Raw genomic sequence first — 9,481 nt, 5'->3', positions numbered from 1 at the left:
GAACTAGAGGTCTCAAAAACGTGAATTTTTGTTAACCCAGGAAATCTAATTAGGTTAGTCTTTTTTTTTTAGTGCGCTTGCTAATTTGAGTGCTCGCATTTTGTAAAATTTGTCATTTGCTTTGCAGGTGCAGGCAGCCACAACTTTTAATTGACTTTGCCAACTTATTTGCGGCAGCCGTCTCTTGTGGTAATTAGTCATAGCTGCTAACACGCGTTGGAGGACATTTAGTTGATTTATGTAAAACGGTCGCATAGCTAACTCAACAGATCCTCGGTCAGTGCAGGCGCCTCTCATAAATATCGTTTTATTGCTATTGCCCAAAGGCAGCAATGACAAAATTGGCCGAAATTGTTTGTTTGTTGCTGTTGTTGTTGTTTTGCGCCTTGGATATTAATAATATATGTATTTTTACTTGGCTCAGCACTAAGCTGGCTGCGTATAGTTGCAAACGTGGGGGAATTGAAGGAGCTGAGCCAAAGTTTTTATTGCCCTGACACCCGCATCGTTCTAGGTGACACCCTTTGACTTGGAGCCCTTTCCCCCTCTTACACACCACTTTGCTTTCATAATCGCATGTTTGACGCTATAAAATCAATTCTTTATCTCACACACAGAACGAAGTCTAGATACAGCTATACGACTACAGACCCAGCGCCTGGTGCGTGTCATAAAAACGATTTGGCCCTAGCCGGCCCCGACCCGGGCATAAAAATGATATTACGACAAGTGTTGTTATTAAGGCCAACTGTAGTAGTCAGCAGCCAGCAGTGAAATCGCGTCTTGCTGTTGATGAAAGCGTCCAGCCAGAAGGAGAACTCCAACCAACCCGCTGGCTATGATAGCCGTTACTATGGCAAAATATATAAAGTTTAGCTCCAAACGGCAATGGCAGCGCAAGCAAAACTTGCTTTTTTTTATATCTCTGCATGTGTGTGAGTGAGCATGAGGAAAACAAAACAAATTGAAAAGCTCACATAAGCAGTTGATAGTGAAGGGGCCAACATGGCGTATGATTATTGCGCTTGGGACAGCAGCATAAACAGTAGCCGTATGCTTAAGTTTATACACTTTACGCATCAAGCCAAAGAGAATGCATATAGTAAATGGAATATATTCGACCATAATAGGAATGTAAAATATTAAGGTTAATTAAAATAAAAAATGATTGAAAACTATTTCTATTATTTTATTTTATTGCAATATTTGTTACAGTTCTGCTTTTATGACCTGAAAATTTTTTTTATAGAGTGGAGCCCAGTAAAGAAGCATGCCTGCGTATGCATCTGTATGTGTGTATGTGGGTTTTTGTGTATCGAAGATAGAATGTTAGCAAAAGTAGCTCAGCGTAAGGGTTCACAGTACCTACTAGTCGGACACTCCCGAGTAAAGCGCACTAACTTGTTTATAGCAATAATTTGGTTATTAATATAGTTATATATGCTATTTATGCTGGTTTGGTAGCGGTTCTGTCCTTTTTGGCAGTACGTCAACTTGTATGACGAAGCCCACAGAATTTTTAATTTTAAATTTATTTTTAATAAAGTATGAAAAGCTACTTTAATTTAGTGCGTCTAAGCTAAAGTTGGTAAAAAAAAACATCACGAAATTTTGCACATTTAGATATTTAATCAAAAAAGTTTTTTGTGGTGAAAGAACAAACTGGCAACAATGAAACGGCTGACAACTGAAACAAAAAAAAAAATAAAAAATGCGAATTTATGGTATAAAAAATACTCATACCGAAAATGCAAATTTGTTTATTATGTTTTGATAAAAATATTTCACAAACATGAATATTTTATGTAGCAAGCAAAGAAAAACCTATAAGCTCCACGGTCTACTCCCGCAACCAACTAATAACGCTGTCAACGCAGCCCTTGCCGCCGGCCCATGCAAATCTGTGTTGACAATGTTTAGCAATTAAAACACAGCAAAATGTTTCCACAACACACAACCCACTGGAGGATACGAGTGCGAGCTAGATTACGAGTACGAGAGTCTGTGCCAGTTATTTGATGACATGTTGCGCTGATATTTTAATCAGTTTTGACTGCCAGTTGGACGAAACTCTGTTGCGTTTTACTCAGCTAAATCCTAAAAATATGTTAAATATTAAACCATTTAAGCTGGAAATCGAGTACGATTTTTTAAAAGTTTACATTCACAAATCCAAAATGTAATAATAATTCTTTTAAATTTGGTGCAGTTCTTAAAATGTAATAGCTATCGGGTTTAATATTAACTTACTATTTTGTACCAAACGCAACAATAAGACAAGAACTTCTTGAAAAAATTAATGAGAAGGAAACGGATAATTTATAACTTCAATTTGGCGTGATTATTAAATTTTCACATAATTTTTTATCTTGTAAATATATTTTCCAGGAGGCATTCTTAACTATTTGTAGTAAACTCTGTCTCCCATATTTTTCTTCTTCCGATGAACTATAATAAATTGATATCACAGGCTGTATATAAAGCCTATTCGAGAAACAGCTTCTGCTGTTAAACATTTGTTCCTTAAACTCACGATAACAATAATAGATTTGTAAACTGATGTGATTATTGGGGCGTAGCTGTTTTGTTGCATTCGTCAAATTGGCCATGTTTAGATCGTGTGCCTTCGCACGTGCTTCAATCCCCAGATTCAACAACTCGCTATTCGTTTGGAAGGCGTTACAAATGGCCAGTATTTGCTACGTAGAGCTGCCTTCAACTTAGTTTTAACTTGTTTATGGGAGTGTTGCTGTTTGATGTTGTTGTTTACTGATATGCTACATATGCACATTTTTAGCGCCCATATATATCAAGTGGCGCACAGCACGCACCAGGTAAGAGTTCGAGATGAATAAATGCGGTCTTTAAGCTACATATAAAAATTGGTTTTGATTGCATTCGTGCGGCAAATTGCATAAAGAATACCAAAAAAATAGATGGTGTAAAAGTCGCTTCACGTTTCAATATGGCTTTCGGTTTTGCACGATCTTTAAAATATGACTGTAGTTTGGTATGATTTATATGAAGCTAAGAAGTTGCACCCAGGGCAACGGGCAATGGAAATGGAATTAATGCAGGCTACATACAGCGTCTGTAGCGTCTGATGACTACACCGCTCCTCTGATGACTGGCAATCCAGAGGGGGTGTAGCCACCAACTGCTCTTAGTTATGCTACCCTGCCCAGCCCAAGCTAATAGAGTGTAATGGGCATAAGAAAGTGTTTGATAAGCAATGACCACAAGTAACTAAAATGTGGATACAATTCAATTACTAAAAGATATGTACATTTTTTGACATACATCTCGGTTGGTTATTTGCACGATTTTTATATTTTATATTTTATATTATTATTATTACTATTATTATTATTATTATTATTATTATTATTATTATTATTATTATTATTATTATTATTATTATTTTTATTATTATTATTATTATATTATTATTATTATTATTATTATTAGTATTATTATTATTATTATTATTATTGTTTTTATTATTATTATTATTATTATTAAAATTGTTATTATTATTATTATTATCGATAAAAAAAATTAGTATAATTATTATTGTTAATATTAAATATATATATATATATGTTTATCAACCTACCTTTTTTTATATCACTAACAACTATGGCTTACATTTAAGAGAATTCTACATTCATGCACCAGCCTGGGATTCGAGCCCGAAACCTCAGTTGACCAAATGTTTGAGTGACTTGGACAAGATAAAAAATAAAATATTTTGAGGTATTAACTGATATTGAAATTAATTTCTTTACATTTTAAAATTACATATAATTTCAAGCTACAATTTAATTTTAAGGAGATATACAGCGAGTTCGTTATATCAAAGTTTTAATAGACGATACCTATGCCAACATCTTATACTTATATATAGCTATACTTTGCTGCTCTACTTGATAGTATCTTAAAGTCGTGGTATCTTACAGTCGAGCGTTTGTGAAGTTATTCTCTAGCACGCTTTGATCCATCGTCGCTGACTACCGTGTGACAATTTTTGCCGTGGGTTGCAATGCTGTGACTTTAGCATATCATTTGTTATTGTGGCCGCTGGGTGGCAGCCAGCATCGCACTTATGTATTTTGTCAGGCGAATTGCTTTTGCCCGGCTGACATCATATAAATAACTGGTACAGGCAATTGCGCTGTACAATATTGAAGAGCCGATGCAGAGTGCAGCGCAGACACGAATTTTAATTAACTTTTGGCGTGCGCAAAAGTTGTTCATACAATATGTGTAATTTAGCTATTAGCTCCACGTAACTTATCGATTTGATTTTAATAAGCAACCAGCGTAGCGCTCAGCAACACACAGAGACAACTAATCCAATTAACACTTTTTCTGGGAACACCATCCGCAGCACCTGAGTGCATTGTAATCGCTGTCTGTGCACAACTAAACTAATCAAGTGTGCTAGTTAATTGCTATAATTTAGTGCAGACAGAACCAATTAAAACAATTTTAACAATTAGTTCATTGTGCATTTTCTAACACAGACTAAAGCTACATATTTGAGCAATATTGTGTGCCCGATAAACTGAGAGATACTTTTATATACGCTTGTGACCTTTAAATATCTTTATAACCTAAACAACTTAACTCTTAAAGATACCCCTAAAGAGAAACAAAATGTCATTGCAGTACGGCTTAAAATAAGTTATAACTTTTATATTTTCGAAACCGCCAATATTGTAAACAAGTATTAACCAAGTGATTGGGACACACATAGAAGTAGCTGTCTGCACCACGCGGCGTATGCGTATTGCGCATCGCGCATTGATTCTGATTGCTTCATTTGTTTGCAAATGCAACACGCAATTCGAACCACCTTCTGCGCCATTTTGCAGCCAATGAAATGCAATTCGCTAGCCAATTTTGTATAATTTTGTAGTTGCGGGCTGCGTTTTTACCGAAGGACACGCTCAGTTGCCGTTGCCCGGTTACATTTTAGTCCCGCATCGAATGTGTCCCGCATCGATTGCGAATATCTAATTGGATTTTATTATGGGTAAGTCGTAAGCTGATTCATTTTGCAGGTGAGAATGGGCACTGAAACTCACAGAAGATAGGTGGAAACAATGTGGAAAATTCACATACATTCTATACCGGACTCCGAAATGCATGTAAATAAGAGAAATGTTACTTATTTTGAAATTAATTAAGAGGCCTAACCCATATCAAGGCTGCAAAACAAATTTGAACAGAACCGGGTCCAATTTATATTTTTTATGAACCGTACCTTAAACTAAACTAATTTTTAATAAAACAACCGAGCCATAGACCAAAAGGAACCACATTTTCTTTCAATAATAGTTGAGTTTAAAATGAAATCCGTTTAAGGATGAAGAAGAATAAATAGCTTCGGTCATTAGTTTAACCAACTTTGGGATTTTGCATGATATTTTTCAGTTTGGAAGACCTGATATTTACATAAAAATAGCATACACAAAACTGATGAAAATCTTATGTTAACACTTTCCACTAAATGCGAATTCATTTTAAAAGGGAATAATTGTATATCATATTGTAGCATACAGTGCCTTCTAACATTTGACAACAAATATTTTTCAGTTCTAATTTTGAATTCAACACGATTATTCTTGCAACTTTGACAGTAAAAGTTTTATGGCACATTAGCACGCTTTCCTCTGGTATTTCCATATTACCCGCTATCTTTGTCAATAAATCAGCGGTACGTTCGTCTGATACAGAAACTCAATATCCCAGCGCGCTCCCCTTTGGTAGCCAAGCGGCTCACTTTACACATCCGACACTGGTGATAATGTCGCGCAACTCAATTTGGATGCGGTTTTTGCCTGCACCCTTCCAATAAACATTATGCTCGCATTTCCCATTTGCAGCGCAGTTCGGAAAACCTCTACAGTCCGACCTTTTCTCTCTTTCTCTACCCTCTCTATCTCGCTCTGTAGATGTCTCTGTGCACACAGCCTGTCCATAACCGGCACGCTGTGGTCTTTGACATAGCTCATTGTTGTCTGCGTGCATTTTGTGTGCCGCGGCTCTGACCAGCAACTCGTGCCGCCATTATCTTCTACCCGTAGCCCACACCCTGCTCCCAGTACTCTGTGCAGCATTCATTGTCCATTGCTCCAAATAATGGCAATTTCATTGAATTTCACGCGCCAAAGTCAAAAAGTTGTTTGCGCGAACTTTTGCAGTAATTGCATTGGGCGTATCTGGCTGCCACGCCCACTCACACACACACACACTCAGGCACACACACACACGCGCGGGCAGCCCACTGATGTGTCTAATGAAGTTGAAGCATGGGGCACAGGCCACAAAATCGTTGCCACACCAAATGGCAAATGACATTTGAAAAGTGCTTGCAATGCGTACAGCTAATGACCAGTTTTCAAGTGAAGTTCAAAGTCTGACTGCGGGCGCAAGTGAATTATGAAAATTGGCCCACCCAGCTCCAACTAACGTCCTTCGGCCTCATCTCCCTTCAAATATATAGCAAATTAGGCGCACAGAATCCCAGACAAGAACGTCTCTCGCATGGCAAGCACGTGGCCCTGCTCCAGCTTCTGCTTCTGCTTTTGCTTCAGCTCTAGCTCGAAACACCTTTGGACGCGCACACACATGTTTGTGAAACTTTTTTGCGACTGCCTTTCTTGTGTGTGTGGCAAAACTTCACCAAATCACTTACAATATTTCGGGACCCACAGTACGTGCAGGGCTTAGGAATTGCTGCTGTTCCTGTTCCGGTTTCTTTGCTGCCTGCAACACCCACTGTCATACGCATCGAAGTATCTGCGACGCTTTCCATCCCTTACCCCACTGCCGCTACTTCTGCTGCTGTTGCTCTTTCCCCGCCGGCTGTTGGTTTTCGGAGTTGCCGCTGCTACTTTGGCAAAGTTAATTTTCTTAGCGTCAAGCGTGAAATCGATATGGCCGCGGGCTGTTTCATAAGTTGAATTGAAACTCTGGAAATTGTTCAGGTTGCATTTTTTTTTATTTTATTTTATTTAATTTTTTTTTTTTTGGTTTTATATATTTTTTTTGTTTTTTTTTTTTTGTGGGTGCGCGTTGCGTGAGTTGATAAATAAAATACTCAGAATTCCTGACTTGGCCGTAGGGATTGATTTTCTTATAAGTATTTCTGTACGCTGGCAAAACTTTGGAGCGCCGGGCGTCGCAAAGGCAACGGCAGTGGCTAATAAAATTTTTTTACTTGTGCTCTTGAGCAAACAAGTTTCGTGCGCTTTTTATAACTGCTATTTTATGTTATGTCTTTCATTTTTTCTACGGTTTTTGGTGTAGTGCAAGTTAAACTTTGCCGCTTTGTGGCGCCCCAGCAAATGAAGTTAATAATAAAACAGTTGCTGGGGTTACTTTAGGGTTGTCGCTGCTCAAAACCGTTGTCCAAATATTTAGCAGTGGCTCAAAGTTTCTGTTTAATTTGAGACCGCAGCAGCAGCCGGATCGCAGCTTTAAAAACTTTTGCCCAGCCATTTTGAATTTGAGATTATTATTATAAACTTTGATTTATTGTCGCACCGACGCCGCCAAGTCGCCCAGGCAGCCATGCCAAAAGATACCGAATTGAATACAAAACGATGAGAGCACACGAGTGTACAACAAAACAAAGTGTTGTGCGATTATTAACATAATGTTTTACAACATTCCTATGCTTTTTTATTTTTTATGCGGCTACAGTCGATAACAAAAGTTTGGCAGCAGCTAACTTTGATAACGTAAAACGAGCTAGAAACATATTTTTCTTGAGAGGACTAGAGTGTCTGCAGAGTGTTGGGGAGTCACAAAAAAGAAAGTTCAACTTACAATGTAGTGCATTTTTTGCTAAAATAAATAATTTAAAAACTACCCAATACTTATTTTCATATTATATCATTAGATATAACGTTATATAGAGAGAGTATTGACAACCGCAGAGTTGATATAATCCTGTTTATCTGTTTATATCCAAACTAGTCTCTCAGTGTTATAAATATTATCAAGCAACAGTATATCATATAGCTGACATAGGAATATTAGGCCGTAAATTAAGTGTTCCTTTAAAAATCATTTGATCATTGAAGAGCAGTTACGAGTTCACTATTCTCCTCATATATCTGCGAAACCGTACACCAAATGGCTCGAGGTACGGCGTTCATGTTGTTAATAGTTCAAATTCAAACGCCAGAATCTGAAACTTGTAATTTAATCTTACTTCTAAAACAAACTACAAGAGTTTATGTATTTAGACATTGTTTATCACCGTATTAAGAGATTTTTATTATCGAAGTCGATTTTCTGGATGTGTTTAACAGGGACAAGGACCAATATTACCAGAGCAGTATACAAAGTTCTATCACCTATTCAGGTGAAAAAAAAAAAAACAATTTGTTTCCTTCCTCCAAAGAATATTTAAAAATAAGTTTTTTTTGGTTGATTTAGATTGAATTCTAAAACCAGCATATAAAAATAAAATAATAATATAAAAAAAGGTCTTCGGTAATCTATAATATATAGTAATCTGTTATAAACTACTATAAATTCAGGGAACATTTTGTTTTCGTAGGATTTTTAGCACATATCTAGAGAAACATATTGCACCCTTTTGCCTTTATTTACAAAGTATGAGTTTCTCAATAGAGATGCACAATGTAGTATGTGCCTGTGGTTGTCAACATTTAGGCTTGATATCTGAGATGACAGCCATGAAATCAGCCTTGGAGATGCGCCTGGAAACTGGGCTAAACTCAGCAGCCGTTTAGGCACCATTTTTATGGCTCATTAGCGCAGACGTGGCAAATACATAGGTGAGCTTAATTTTTGTCAAAGTTCTTTGATCTGCGGCACTCGATGTTGCTGTTCTTTGGTTGCTAATGCCACTGCCGTTGTCCTTGCTAATGATGTTGATGATGATGATGATGATGATGATGATGAGGGTGAGCAGCCAACTAGGAAACCAAGCAACCAAAAACCAACCGCTGGCAAAGCAGCTTCCTACACGTCACGCATACCAAATGAAGTCAAGACACAGTCAGGTTGAGTTGGCAGCTTTGTTGCCAGCCCCATCAGAATGCAGTTAAAACCACCTACAAATTGGTTAATAATTCGACAAGAATCCAACGTCTTAAAATCCAACGACTTACAAAATTTGTGGCCCCTTAACTGCAACTCAATAGTTGTAAGCAAAAAAAGATAAATAACACTGCTTGAAAATTGTGCGAAAAATTCAATAGCAAAATAAACACAAATCGAAATCCACAGAAGTGATATCAAAATTTGCATTGATTTTGTTGAGATTTGGCCACAGCAGCCGAAAAATTAATGCAAAACTTGCAACAAAATTCAAAACAATTTATAAAACAACATTTGCATTTCCAATTGTTTTGGCCAAGTGTTGAGCAAATAGACTGGCAAATCCAATGAATTGTAAACCAAAATGCTGAATAATCGCATGCTCTACAAAAAATTG

Source organism: Drosophila montana, unplaced genomic scaffold (assembly GCF_035044405.1).
Source record: "Drosophila montana isolate Dmon_TW-CO22-7 unplaced genomic scaffold, ASM3504440v1 contig_3833_1, whole genome shotgun sequence".
NCBI classification, from domain to species: Eukaryota; Metazoa; Arthropoda; class Insecta; order Diptera; family Drosophilidae; genus Drosophila; species Drosophila montana.
Note: the sequence above shows the minus strand (reverse complement) of the source record.